Source organism: Callospermophilus lateralis, chromosome 5, assembly GCF_048772815.1.
Source record: "Callospermophilus lateralis isolate mCalLat2 chromosome 5, mCalLat2.hap1, whole genome shotgun sequence".
Taxonomy (NCBI): Eukaryota; Metazoa; Chordata; class Mammalia; order Rodentia; family Sciuridae; genus Callospermophilus; species Callospermophilus lateralis.
Genome location: NC_135309.1, coordinates 7,526,554 through 7,541,155, shown reverse-complemented (window position 1 = coordinate 7,541,155; position 14,602 = coordinate 7,526,554).

Genomic DNA, 14,602 nt, shown 5'->3' with positions numbered 1-14,602 from the left:
GTATTCCCACTGACCTACCTGGGTACCTTGTTAGGGAAACTATTTTCATCATTGTCCCCAATGTCTGTGTCAACTCTCTGAGGAGCATCAGGGCCACTTCAGTGGCTGGCTCTGCAACACAGAATAACCTGGTCATTTTCTGTACATGTGTTGAACTTCTGTTTTTCAACATCATGGCCTGGGACCACTATGTGGCCATCTGCCAGCCCCTTCATTACCCCCTCATCATGAACCCTCAGTTTTGTGTCCACATGACCCTGGCTTTTCTGCTCAACTGTCTGTTGTATGCAGGTGTGCACACTGGGAACATATTCTGGCTGTCCTTCTGTCAGTCAAATGTGGTCCTTCAGTTCTTCTGTGATGGTCCCTCTCTGCTGAGACTCTCCTGTTCCGATATCACCAGCAAAATAGTCCTTCTTCTTGTCTCTATTGCAATAGTTGGTGGTGGCTGCTTTGCTATAAGAATCATGTCATACATTTGCATATTTTATGCTGGGTTGAAATTCCCACCAGAGCCCCAGGGAAGGCTGACTCCACCTCTCACATTCTCGTGGTGTCCCTCTTTCTCAGTTCTATCACAGGTGTGTACCTGAGGTCCTCAGAAACCTCTGACACCCTCCAGGACCTGGTTATCTCTGCCTTTTACACAATCATTCCTCTCTTCCTGAATCCTCTCATCTACAGTCTCAGGAACAAATAGGTAAAAGAAGCTGTAAGGAGAGTTATGCCAAGACAGTTATTCTCAGGGAAATGCTAAAGATGTGCTTCAGCATCATCCTTATTTTACTGGTTATAGTTCATACTTGGATAAAGCTCTTCATATCTGGGCTTTCCATGTTACACTAATATCCTAGTATCAATGTATTAAGACCAAGTATAGAAAAATTTACCATAATAGTTTCGTGATTTATACTTTTATATCTATCCTTCATAAAATGACACTAGGTTCAGCTATAGAAAAAGATAAGTCAGTAATATATTTTAAAGTTACACAATATGTCGGTGAACATGCTGAGTTAAGTAAATAGCTTTACACATTTTGACAATAATATATTTTCTCACAGTCACATATAAAATGATTAAAATCAGAGTAAATTTGTTTTGTCTCTGTGCTCCTCTGCATGCGAAAGGGTGTGAAGTTATAAGTTCAAATGAAAACTCTTTAGTGAGCGGCCAGGAGATCACTTTAGGCTCAACAGCATTGTCCACTGATCACTGAGCAGAACTGTGGTACATGATGTACATGAGTGTGATCATGCACAGGAGTGTGCCTGGAGCAGACAGGCTGCTTTTGGCTGCAGCAATCAGTATTGCTCCAGCCTGACCTCTAGAAAACCTTGTTTTCACACTGTGCTTGCTAAAACTCAGGGCTCAATGCATCCCTCCATTAAAGCAGCCCACAGGACAACTGGATTTGCTCCAGCCTTGAGTATAGTGTTCTCACTTCCATAAAAGCCATCTGCATAGGAGGGCCAGGCCCCCACCACATGCCCACCTTGGCCTGTGCACTATGGATGAGATTGATGAGTGTCATGTGATCAAAAGTCTGCAGCTGGCTCTATCCTGGAAAATGGGGCTGACTTCTTTGGCTTGTGAGGTTTGGGAGGAAAAATAATTATAATAGTAAATGATGGACCAAGACCAAGATCAAGCAGGAGTCCACTGTAGGGTATAGTGCTCCTTTCCCTCCATGGCCTGCAGGGTGGTCAGTACTGTGACCACTGGACTCCTAGAGGGCTCCAAGAAGCCGATGCCCATTTGTTATGGTTTGAATGTGGTGTCCTCTGAGAGCTAAGTTGTGAGACAATGTAAGAAGTTTCCAAGTAGCACTGATTGGGTTGTAAGGGTCTTAACCCAATCAGTGATTTAATCCTCTGATGAGGATTAACTGAGTGGTAACAGAAGTGGTGGGGTGTGCCTGGGGGAGGAGATGGGAAATAGAGCATGGATTTGGTGTCTATATTTGTATGTGGAGAGTGGAGTCTCTCTCTCTGCCTCCTGATCACTGTGATGTGAGCTTCTTCCCTCCAACACACCCTCACACCATGTTTAGCCTCACCTCGGGCCCTGAGGAATGAACCTGGCCTTATATAGGCTAAAAGCTCTAAACTGTGAGCCCTCAAACAAACTTTTCCTCCTCTATAATTGTGTGTGGTTTAGTCCTTTAATCACAGCCAAAAATAAAAGAAAGAAAGAAAGGACTGACTAAAATACTATTCTTTATTATTCTTTCCTGATTACCTAATCATTCCTTTTTATAGATATAAAAAACAGAGGTGTGCTTTTTATCTTGGATCCCTCACCTGCGAGAATATAGATAGACATGAAGAGAAGGTGACCACCCATGTCTCCCTTTCTCCATGAAACTTAAACTTTCTCCATTAAGCTGTCTCTAGACAGTTGACTTGATTTTATTTCATAACACTTTTTATATTCTTGTACTCATGCCCCAGATATTCTAAAGGTTATACTAGAAGTGGTAATATAAATTTATAAATAAATAAAAGAAAAAAAAAAAACAAAGACCAGTCCATCATAAGATTGTTTTTTTTTTGTTTGTTTGTTTTTGTTTTTATAAGCTACATTGTTCTGAATACCAGTGCCAGGTCCTGCTCTCCACATATCAGGTGGGGTATTCATAAGGCATGGAGGCTGTTGGCCTTGGCCCAGGTTCTGCTGAAGATCATGAGTGAGACAGGGGGTCGATGCTCTCTGGTCACTCTCTGACTATCCTTCAGTGGTCTTACCTCTGTGGCTCATCATAATCAGTGTTCCTTCCATGTTCTGGGTCCTGGGCCTCAGACAGTGTGGTCTGTACACCTACAATTATAATAGGTAAAACATAACTTAGTTACTTTTTAGGATATCTGTTAATCTATCCACCAGTTGCCAAGTCAAATACCGACTTCTATTCCTGGACATTTTCCATCCTTTCATAGTCCATGGGAGTTCAAGTCAAATAACCCTGTAGACATAGTAATTAATGTTGTCTCCATTGCAGTGAAGTAGTTCCCATTGCACTCTTTTACTAGCCTGTGAACACCCTGGGTCCATCCATTGACATGCCTGCTCATTTAGTTCTCCAGTCTCACAGACATTGTGGCCTAAAGACAAGGTGAACATCATTCTTGGTGGCTGTAGAGACAGGATCTTTGTACTTTGTCTATTTGACTTGTTTAACACACATTTTTTTCTTTAAAATAGGTTCAAGGTATGGGGTTAGTAGCTAAGGAAAATGAAGAAAATGCCAGATCAAGAAAAGAAGACCTCAATACAATATCCCTGAGAAGAATATAGGCAAACCTTCTCAACAAAATCTAGCCAAAAAATTCCAAAGGACACCAAAACCAGAATAGACCATATTCATATGTATCAATCCCAGCATACAATAAGCATATACAGAAAATCACCAACAAATCCTACAGTGGGTTAACAGAACAAATGGAAATCATCTATAATTAGGTTGATTTTGAAAATGCTGATGTATACATATAATGGAATCTAATTCATCCATTCAAAAAATAAAATAGTGATAAATGCTACAATGTGGACTTTCTTTGAAAACATCAGGCTTATTCAAATCATGAAAAATAGCACATATTTAATATTTCTAGTCATACAAAATAATCAGAACATATATATTCAAACATGGTGATTATACTTAGTGGTTTCCAAAGTAAAGATAAACAGGGACTATGTGTAATGGATTAGATGGTTCATTTAAAAAATTACAAATATTTGGGAACAAGAGGTAGTTGAAAGTTGTACAGTTTTGTCATGTGGTAAATAATATGGAATTGGTAACCACAAACTGTTACAAATTTAACTTCATGACACATGGATTTCATCGCAATGATAAGAAATTTTGCTGCTGAACTGCAGACAGCCTTAGATGTTTCCCACTTACAGGTTGAGGAGTGAGTGAGAGTTGCCCATCACCCTCAGTGTTAACTGATCACCATAAACACCCCTAACTCACACTGAGGTGGAGGAGGGCAGAGATGAAAACACACAGTGAGCACCACAAGTCTCTCCACAGTGTTACTGGATTCTCAATGTGACTAAGCATGATGTCCAGCACAGAAGTTACACTGTGCCATCCACTGTCCAGTTGGGGAAATTAGCACACATTTCCTTATTTTAAGCACCTCCAAGAGAACTACCAAAAGGGAAAACATCCAGCTTCCCCACTTTCAGAGGAACATACTTGAGGCAGCCCTTCTTCAAATAATTGCCATTAAAAATATGATAACTCTTCCTCATACTTATTTTTCTAAACTTCATGCTACCTGATTGTGGTTTTATTTTGATTCCAAACTTTTGTTTTTATACCAAATTCTACATATGCATTTGCACTCCTGAAAGGACAATGTAGTTCTGAACACTCTAAAATTATTGAGGTCAAACAGTAAAAGCTAAAGCTTATTTCTTACTTTTAAAAATCCAGGTTCCTAAAGTAATCATATTTTGAAGATCTTCAGAAACACTCTGAGGATCTATGCAAGTTAGGCTGTGATTCATATATTTTATCACATCGAAAATCTGAAGTTTCATGAGACTGATCCATAAAAAAAATCAAGTCAAATTTGGAGAAGTGTTCAAGTTGTAGTTAAAGCAATAAGCAAAAATGACATAATTCTTCTTATGAAACTAAAACAGTACATTGTTTAGTAGGAAAAAAGAGAACAGAAATAAAGAAAATATATCTGTAGTTCTATGCCAGCTTCCAGATCTTGAACACATGTTTATTTTTCCATCTTATATTTGACAAAAGTTTGTAGGGGTGGTCAGCAAGGACCACTGGAGTGCCTGGAAGACAGAATTGAAGAGTGAGAAGCTGCATGATTTTCCATATGGATTTGTCTCATGACCCATCACCTTCTAAATTTGTCAAATTGTAATATTTTATAATTTCTATCATGGTAAACAGATTACTTAAAAATACCAATATGTTTCTTCTTTCCAAAATGTCACCATCTGAAACAACTGAGGCCCTGTTGGTGTCATCAGTAATGTTTGTTGACAGATTACTGCTGTAAAGAGATCTTACCTTTCAAATGCACAGGGCAGTGGGCTTGCATGACCTCATGCCAGACTTCACTGTGTGTGCTAAGGAAGTGTAGAAAGGGCAGAGCCTTTTTGGGAGACTCTTCTTTGTAAACCAGTATCAAAAGGAAAGCCAGTTCAGGTTAGTGGTCAGTCAACAAAGGCACCAGCTTTATTAACCACTGTGCAGGAAGTCATGCATTTGCATCTAAAAAAATACAAAGATGACTGATCCAAGGTCCCAAATTAACAAATTTCCACAGACTGATCTCTAATGCTACACAAAATGGGGGAAAATTAAGATTATTCAGCAGTTTCCAGAGAAAAGATTGCATTTGAACCTCCTCTTAAGACCAGTACAAAGTAAATAGGTAAAATTAAACCATTATGTCACAGTAGAAAAGGGCTATGTCAGCAAGTTCCAGGATATTCTGTGAGCAAGAACATCATTCAGGCTTGAGCTTCAGGTTTGTGTCCTGGAGAAATGGGGGATATGACAAGAAACAGATTGTAGGTAGACTGAGTAGGACCTCTTGAACTTCACCCACACTGTGCAATTAGCTACACCCTACCTGTGTCTGGCCACCCACCATCTCCCTGGGAGACACACTTTTCCAGAGGAACCCAGGAAGGCTCAGCAGGAAGGTCTTTTTACTAAGAGTAAGTGTGTTTAACCTGTCAAGGTGCTGAGGAGGACCCAGAATTGTTAAGGTCTGTAAACAAGTCAGACTGGCACCTGTTATTTTGCCAGAGAAATGTTAAAGTCTGTAAACAAGTCTGGATGGCACCTGGCCAAATGCCAGAGGGAGTGGTTTGTAAGGTAACAAAAGCAAGCCATTAAGTGTGGAGATTCCTTATTGGTTGACTGCTGTATCTATTTTATGCTAATTAGATAAACTGTGGAAAATGTATAAATATCGCTCAGATCCTACAATAAACAGCTCCTATTTCTGCTGCATCAATCTACACAAGTAGTTTGTCACCCCCTGCTTATTCTGCTGCAGCCGGACTGTGGCAGATGGTGGCTCATTACGGGGAGCCCCGGGACACTGGGGGTAAGTGACGAAAAAAGCTGCCCATCCACAGATAGAACGGGAACAATCTGCTCGTCCCTAGGCAGATAGGGTGAGAGGAAAAATGGCCATTTCGAGAAAATGGAGAAGATTGATGCAGTATGTTTGTGTCTTGTTTTGTCTCAGTGTATTATATTGTCTTTGTGATGAAAATATGGAAGGGGTGAGAAGTAAATTACTAAGGAAAGAAGGCACCCCAGTGGAACCAAAAATAGTTAGGGCATGTGTTGATAAAAGCCCAGAAACTCTAGTCAGAAAGAAAAAGAAAATTCAGAAGAAGGATTATCAAGAAAAAAGTTGCAGCAAAAGGCTATTACTGAATACTTTTCGATACTGGAGGGTGCTTGAAAAGACAAGGTGGCTGCCACCTGCCCAAGCCGATCATGGCGCAGCAAGAATTTTCCAAGGGGCAGTTGCGGGCTCTTCCCCACCCCCCTGCCCAGGGGAGCAGATCACCACTGTGAGCCCAAATCTAGACCTGACCTGGAGGCACAATCTCGCAGGCTTTTGCTTACTGTGCCCGGAAGCAGTTTGAGTCTGGGACTCTCCCCAAGGCCATCTGGGGCTGCCCGGGATGTTACAGCTGGCAGAAGATGCTACTGGCATCCCTGAAGTTTGATCATTTCCAAGGCCAGTAACTACAATGGGTCTCCCACACCTGGAAACTAATGAGTAATGAACACTATTAAGGCTTATTTCAAATGTAAAAAACCTTGAGATAATGTACTAAATTGTTCAGAAGGTTGTTTTCTTAGTGAAATGCTACAGGATTTTCTTTAGCCATCCGGAGTTCCTGCCTTCATCCCAGTGCCGGTGAAAACAAAGGTGGAAGAATTTACAATGTTGCTGAGAACTGGAGGAAACTTCGGCTGAGAACCCGAGGAGGAGACTTCGGAGCTGTTGCTGTTTCTGCTGCTACAACTTAAGCTAGCTGCCTGCAGAACATACCTGGACGATGATTTACCTGGACTGTGAGTTAATCTATTGAGACACTGCTTTACCTGGACTGAGATAACAAACTGTAATCTATAACAAATTGTAACTCAATATCTTTGCTAATGGTGTCATTGCTGGTATAATTTTTCCAAGGGCTTCTTGCATGGAGCCATCAATTAGCTTGGAATTGTAACATTTTGTATCCTCCCTTTCTGTTTCTAGCAGGTTATTTATGGTGTTTCTGTAAAAAACACTATGGTCGTTATTTAAATTAAACAAAAGGGGGAAATGTTAAGGTCTGTAAACAAGTCAGATTGGCACCTGTTATTTTGCCAGAGAAATGTTAAAGTCTGTGAACAAGTCTGGATGGCACCTGGCCAAATGCCAGAGGGAGTGGTTTGTAAAGTAACAAAAGCAAGCCATTAAGTGTGGAGATTCCTTATTGGTTGACTGCTGTATCTATTTTATGCTAATTAGATAAGCTGTGGAAAATGTATAAATATCGCTCAGATCTTAAAATAAACTACTTCCACTCCTGCTGTATCAACGTACACAAGTCATTCGTCACCCCCCGGTTATTTTGCCCAGCCAGCCAGGCTGCGGCACAGGATGACAGAGCCCTAATGAGATTATGATGAAGGTGACCTGGGATTGAAGTGGTCTGAGCTGTTACAGAAGTGTTGAACTATGAGCAAAATCTTTCTTTCAGTGTATTTGTTCAGTATCTTTTTGTATGATCATGATATTTTGAAGAAAGAAATATAGGAATGGGGTTGTGATTCAGTGACAGAGTGCTTGCCTTGCACATGTGAGGCACTGGGTTCAATCTCAGCAACACATAAAAAGGAATAAACAAAATAAAAATATTGAAAATAAAAATAAAGGAAGAAATATAATAGAAGATGTCAAGAAGACTAAGGCAAATTATTTTTTGACAGAGTAATCTTTAACTTCATGGTGCTGAACATTAAATAAAAACACAACAGCGTAAAAGTAGAAGTTTAGGAGAATGTCATCTGGAGGCTATGAGGAACTTACTCTGATCTGTTGAAGAAGAAAAGAGAGTCCCAGTGGTATAAGGAACAGGTGCCTGTCTGATGGTGTGTGACCATGAGACAGCACCATTCATGTCCTGGGGAGAAGCAGGGAGAGTAGGGTACTGCAGAGAAGCCAGGTGCAGTCAGGTCACCTCAGTTTACTGTAACAGCAGACCTGAGATCTCAGAATGGGAAAGTTTGGTGGATAACTTTCCTCATGATATTTTTTTTTATGTTCATGAGAATAAATACTCCAACATTATGAATCATTTCCTATATAAAACAATTTTTAAAAAATTTTATTTGAATTATCTATGTAGAAAAAATGAGAAAATACTTTGGACAGTAACATTAATGAAATAAAATGAAGGTGACTAAAATGGAGAACAAAAGGAATGCATGGTGACCCACATGGTGTTGGAGAAGAAGAGGTAGGCCACTCTAGAAGTGCTCTGCGGAGAGTCTCAGGAGGTCAGGGAGGCCAGATGGGGAGGTGAGGACAAGTTCTGCAGGTCACACTCAGACCCTTGGCTGCAGACCTGTACACCTGCACTGGGAGGTGCGCTCTGCTCAGAAATGAGTAAACAAATCAGAAAACCAAGAGTGACCTTCCTCTGCAGGGAAAGCTACTGAAAAGTACAAAAACAAAAAAACATGTTGGACATGAATGTGTAAACTAACTATTATTTTTCAAATATATATTCAGTTATCCATGAACATTAATATTTTATTTATTTATTTTTTAGTTTATGTACATGCTAAGAATCGATGCCAGTGACTCACACATGCTATTCAAGTGCTCTACCACCGAGCTATAGACCCAAGACCAAGTATTTGTATTAATCATATTTTGGCTTCCTATCTCTTGTCTCTTTATCTTCACAGACAACCAGAATTTCTACTAAATGTCCAATGCCACCATGGTTACTGAATTTCTCCCACTGGGCTCTCCTGATATCTGTAATCTGAGTTTCATTTATTTTACAGTATTCCCACTGACCAACCTGGGTATCTTGTTGGGGAATCTATTTCCATCACTGTCCCCAATGCCTGTATCAACTCTCTCAGTGGCAATAGGGCCATTTCAGTGCCTGGTTGTGCAACCCAGATCTTCTTGGTAATTTCTGTGCATGTGTTGAACTTCTGTTTCTCTCCATCTTGGCCTGGGACCACTATGTAGCCATCTGCCAGCCCCTCTAGTACCCACTCATCATGAACCCTCAGTTTTGTGTCTGCATGTCCCTGGTTTTCCGGCTCAGTGGTCTGCTGTATGCAGGTGTGCACACAGGGAACACATTCAGGCTGTCCTTCTGCCAGTCAAATGTGGTCCACCAGTTCTTCTGTGAAATCTCCTCTCTGCTGAGGCTCTCCTGCTTTGACACTACCAGCAACATGGTCCTTCTTGTCTCTGCTGTGGCAGTGGGTGGTGGTTGCTTTACTCTTATTGCCATGTCATATATTCACGTATTTTCTGTGGTGCTGAAATTTCCCATAGAAGGTCAGGGAGGGCTACTCCACCTGCACCCCTCATATCCTCGTAATTTCAGTTTTCCTCAGTCCTATCATGTGCATCTACAGATGGCTTTCAGTGACCTCTGACAGACCAGGACACTGGTCTCTGCCTTTTACACCATAGTTTCTCTCTTCTTGAATCACCTTACATGAAGAATCCGGTACAAACAGGTAAAGGAAACTGTGAGAAGAGTAATGCAAAGATAGTTGTTCTCAGGTAAATGATAAAGATACTTTTCAGCATTATCCTCATTTCACTGAGTGCATTTAAATGAGGTCAAATACTTTTCTAATATGGGCTTCACATGTTACCCTGCCTACCCTATTATCACCTTACTAGAATCTCAGTTATTTTATAGCATATTTTCTTTGTTATTTATCATGGATCCTTCATAAAAGCTTAATTTTATCAATCCATTTTAATATATAAATATGATCCAATATATTTTCTAAAATCATTTCTGGTGATATATATTAAAGTTTCATCAGTTACTGTCACAGAGAAAATCTTTACAAATAAAACATGAAGATAATGTACAGTTACATAATCTGCTGTCAAACTGTGATACAAAATTGTGTCAATTTTTGAAAATCAAATCGTTAAGGCTTTATAATAATAAATGTAGAGAGAATCACAATGATACTTCTCTCCATTTAACATATACACAGAAAGGAAGATACTCCTTTGACATGAAGAAAAGAGAGAGCAAAGGTTATATCCATTATGAACCCAAAGCACAATCCATCCACTGTGGAAGAGCACCTTGGGCTCCCCTGGCTGTTATGGATGGCAATCTTTTATTAAGTCTATGAGTGGTCTAGTTTGGGGGACACAAACTCAGCGCTGAGTTGCAGGTCAGCTTTCTAAGGGTTTTCCTCCAACACATGGTACTTCTGTAAAAACTATGATAATGACTCATATCTGATCACTATGAAAAAGTGGCCAGGAATTGTCTGGCCTCACTGTATGACCTGTGTAAACTTGAAAATTTCTCTCAGTTTTTTTTTTTTTTTTTGTATTTTGTAAAGTAAACCTCTAGGAGCATTTCTGGCCATCTTTTTGGTTATTGCTATTGTTGTATTTATCAGGACTGAACCAAGGCTACATCCCTAAACCTTTTTTCTGTTTTTGTTGTGAAACAAACTATATATGCTTTGACCAGACAAACTCCATTTTACCCTGAGACTCCACTGCATATGAGAAATGCTTCTCACATGAGAAAACCCTGCATATGTAATCCACTTTCTGCCAAGCACACCCTGTATGGCAACATATAAGGCGAAAAAATGTTTCAATTATTCTTTCACAGTGTATTATTAGGAACTACATGTGTAAGTTGTTCTCATTTTAATTCCTATTTTTCTTGGACTGCTTACTGTACTCTGGGTAATTCTGACCCACTCCCCATGTTACTATGGTTTTGAATTACCGGTAGCTTGTAGTTTGGGACTATAAAAATCTACCCTACCTTCTGCAAAAGGTTGAAGGATGCAGAGCCCACTTTGTATTTGCCATTCCTACCCACCATCTAATAAATTTAATGTCCTACTTCAAGACTCACCCAGTGATTTATTTCTAATGTGCCACACTGTATCACAGAAAATAGGGTCTTGCTAAGTTGCTTAGGGACTCCAGGAGTTTCTGAGGCTGGCTTCAAACCTGTGATCATTGTTCATCAACCTCCTCATGTGTGGGATTGCAGGTGTGCACCTGTGTGCCCAGTTTGTGGCAGCTCATCATTTCACATGAGTTATTTCTCTCCAAATATTTTAGTGTCTTCATTGGCATGTGCTTTGTTCATTGTTAATTATGACTGACATAGGCTCAATATCAAGTTACCTAGGAGTACTGATATAACAAAATGAAGAAAATATATTTACACAAAAAACAGTCAGTATATTCAATTGCAAAATCTAAACAATCAATTTTGTTCACCAATACACTAATAGGAAAATGGGGAGAAAAATAAAAGTGTATTTATTACCTAGGAAAATATGAAAACCTAAATATTTGTGATTATTAATAAAGGCATTTCTTAAATTTTCAGACCAGGGAATACTTGCAGTAGGAGCCAATGAGCACCTCAGGGCTGCCTGATGCAGAAGGCTTGACTTGCTCTGACATGATCCACCACAGTTGAGGCTCCACCCAAACTATGTCCATGGCTTTTGGTTCTCACTGCTCCAATGTTTCCTGCTAGAGCAAAGGACCTTTGGAGAACCCCAGATAAATTCTGCAAACTTCACCTTTACATGCATTTCCTTTTCAATTATGCCTTACTGAATCTAAATTTATGAGTTTTTTATGAGTTGAGGTGGCTACATAAATGAATTTTAAATTTCACAGATAAATTTCTTTGGAAAGAAATTGAATTTCAACCACCAGTCCTATTGAGAGGTGTCCTTTGGGGTACATTTTTGGATATTTCACTGATATTTTATTTGGAAGACCTTGGGTCAAAGGAGATGAAGAAAGAAATATCAATATAAGGACTTCATTATAACTTACATTGTGTGTCAAATATTGAAAAGCCCTGTCAATTGGTGTGCTATGGAACATATGCAGAAGTTGGCAAAAAATTACTTTGTATATTGTCATGAGCCTAGGAATATATTTTTATAGTAACATCAATTATGTCAAAGATATATTTTGGATAGCCAGGTTTTCTGAAATATTAGGTCTCTTTACATATCCAGTTTTCATGATATATTAGTTTTACTCTAATAAGGACACAATATTTAAGAGTACTTGTTAGAGCCTTTTGTGATAATATGTCCTGCCACCTGCATAGACATTAATTCAGATACCAGACAGGGATTACCATGGATTTTTTTAAAAACACACAAAAACCTTTACAGAGAATGCCAGGATCAGGTGGGACATTCATCTCTGATTGAGATTAGTGACCCAGATCTGCCTCAGCACATTTATTCTATAGGTTTTGTCATCAAAAGGTCATTTGTGGGAAAGTTTCAACAAAGCAGGCAGGTGTGAAGCTCCCAACACCAAGGAGACATTGTGGTTCTTGTTATCTTTCTGTGCACAGAATCCCCTGTCCTTGGGAGATATTATCTCAGTTTCAAGGTTCAGACTGATAACTCTGAGCCTTTGCCCTGATTTTTCACAGGCCAGGTGTCACCATAGCAACTGGGGGATTTTCAACTGTGTATTTGCTCAGGGGGTTCCCAATGCAGCATCACACCACAACCATGAGGAAATCACAAACCCGATGCACATCACCATCATCCATGGTTATCTGTCTCAGTGTCTGTGGGATGAAAGCTACAGAAGACAAACTTAGCCCAGTACATAGTTAGAAGTATGATGAAAGTTTAGCAATCAACAAGGCAATGTAAGAACTTATTCTATAGAGACTTTTAAGATATTATTCATGACTGAGAATATTATGCCACAACCATCATATTTTTCCCAGCTTCATAAAGCCTTTAGGAAATTTATGTTGAATGCTTTTAGAATAGTATATGAACTGCAAGTATAGAGTTATTTGTATCAGTAGAGTTAAAAGCCAGATTTGATCATAGTTTTAAAGAGATCATTTTAAAAGCTGGATCCAAAGAATGAGTGGTTATAAATAGACTGCAGGCCCTAAGGAGTGGCTAAGAATTTCATACCTCTTCAATAGGAAAGGAGCTGAGAGCATCTAATAAATTTGTAGGACCATACCTATTGCACACTCAAGGATTTAGAAAGGAAAATTCCCTTGAGAAGTGTCTTGTGGCCACCCTGCTTGCACAGAGGGCACAGGAAGTTGTTATACCATGCTAAGCAAGGAAGACATTAAGAAACCACCATTGTACTAATTTTGGGGACCCATCTATGTTGTGAGGTGGCATCAGACTTTAGCATAATTTACATTATGCCATCTCTGCAGGAATGTAGAGTGCCCAAATTAATGGGTCATGATGCCTTCCACCCTCAATTCAAAGAAAGGCTTGGTAGCCCAAGTGAACTGTAGCATAGTCTGAGACCCTGAAGGCTCCCCAGGGTGAATAGGTGAAGCTGTGAATGTGAAGCCAAAGTTGGCATGGAATCCCAAGAAATTAATAGTTACCAATAGCATAAACTCTCTGCCAAGGAAAGGCAAAGAGAGCCCCAGCCCCTGTGTTCTGCAACTGGCAAGGCCAAAGGGCAGGAATTACCCAGTCCTTTTGGAAATATTGTCTTACAGTCAAGAGTCCTAGTTGCTACATGAGAAATTACAGATGGAGTTGTTTTCTCAGCTGATTTTATATTTCCTCTACACCATCCATTCTTTCCACAGCCCTACTAAATCCTTTTGGAATAAGAAGGCTATGTTCTACAGTGGATATTGATGCATGTAACTTGCTTTTGATTTTCATGGGGACTCACAACCAAGATTTTACCTTCAATTTTAGGTGAGATTGTTGTCTCAAACTTTAGGATAAAGCTGGAATTTATTAGACTATCAGACACTTGGAGATGGACTAAATTCACATTGCATTGTGAAATGGACATGAGTTTTGGAGATCTGGAGTTGAAACATTATGAATGGGATGTGAGGTGTGTCAAAAACTTCCTGAATTTAGGCAGGAATTTTTTATTCTTTTTTTCTTTCTTTTTTAATTTGCATTCCTGAGTGTTTTTATCAGAGATATAAAACCTTGTTTTCACACAAGAATTTTTTTGAATCAAATGGTGTATAATATCTCATTTTTCCAAGTGTACAGGTTGCAGAATCACATGGGTTATACAGACATGTATATACATTCGGCAATACTAGTGTCTATTTTATTCTGCTGCCCTTCCTATCAGGCAGAAATTTTCAAAGGTAGAATAGTTGGATTATGAGAGCTGAAACCTAATCAATCCATCTTCATTTGAATGAATTGACTGGGTGTTTGCTTTAGGCATTTGGGACATTGCTGGAGAAGGTGGCCCACTGGGATTAATCCTTGATCACTTTCCTCTAACCCTAACCCTAACCCTAACTCTCTTTCCCCTTCCCTATCTTTGCC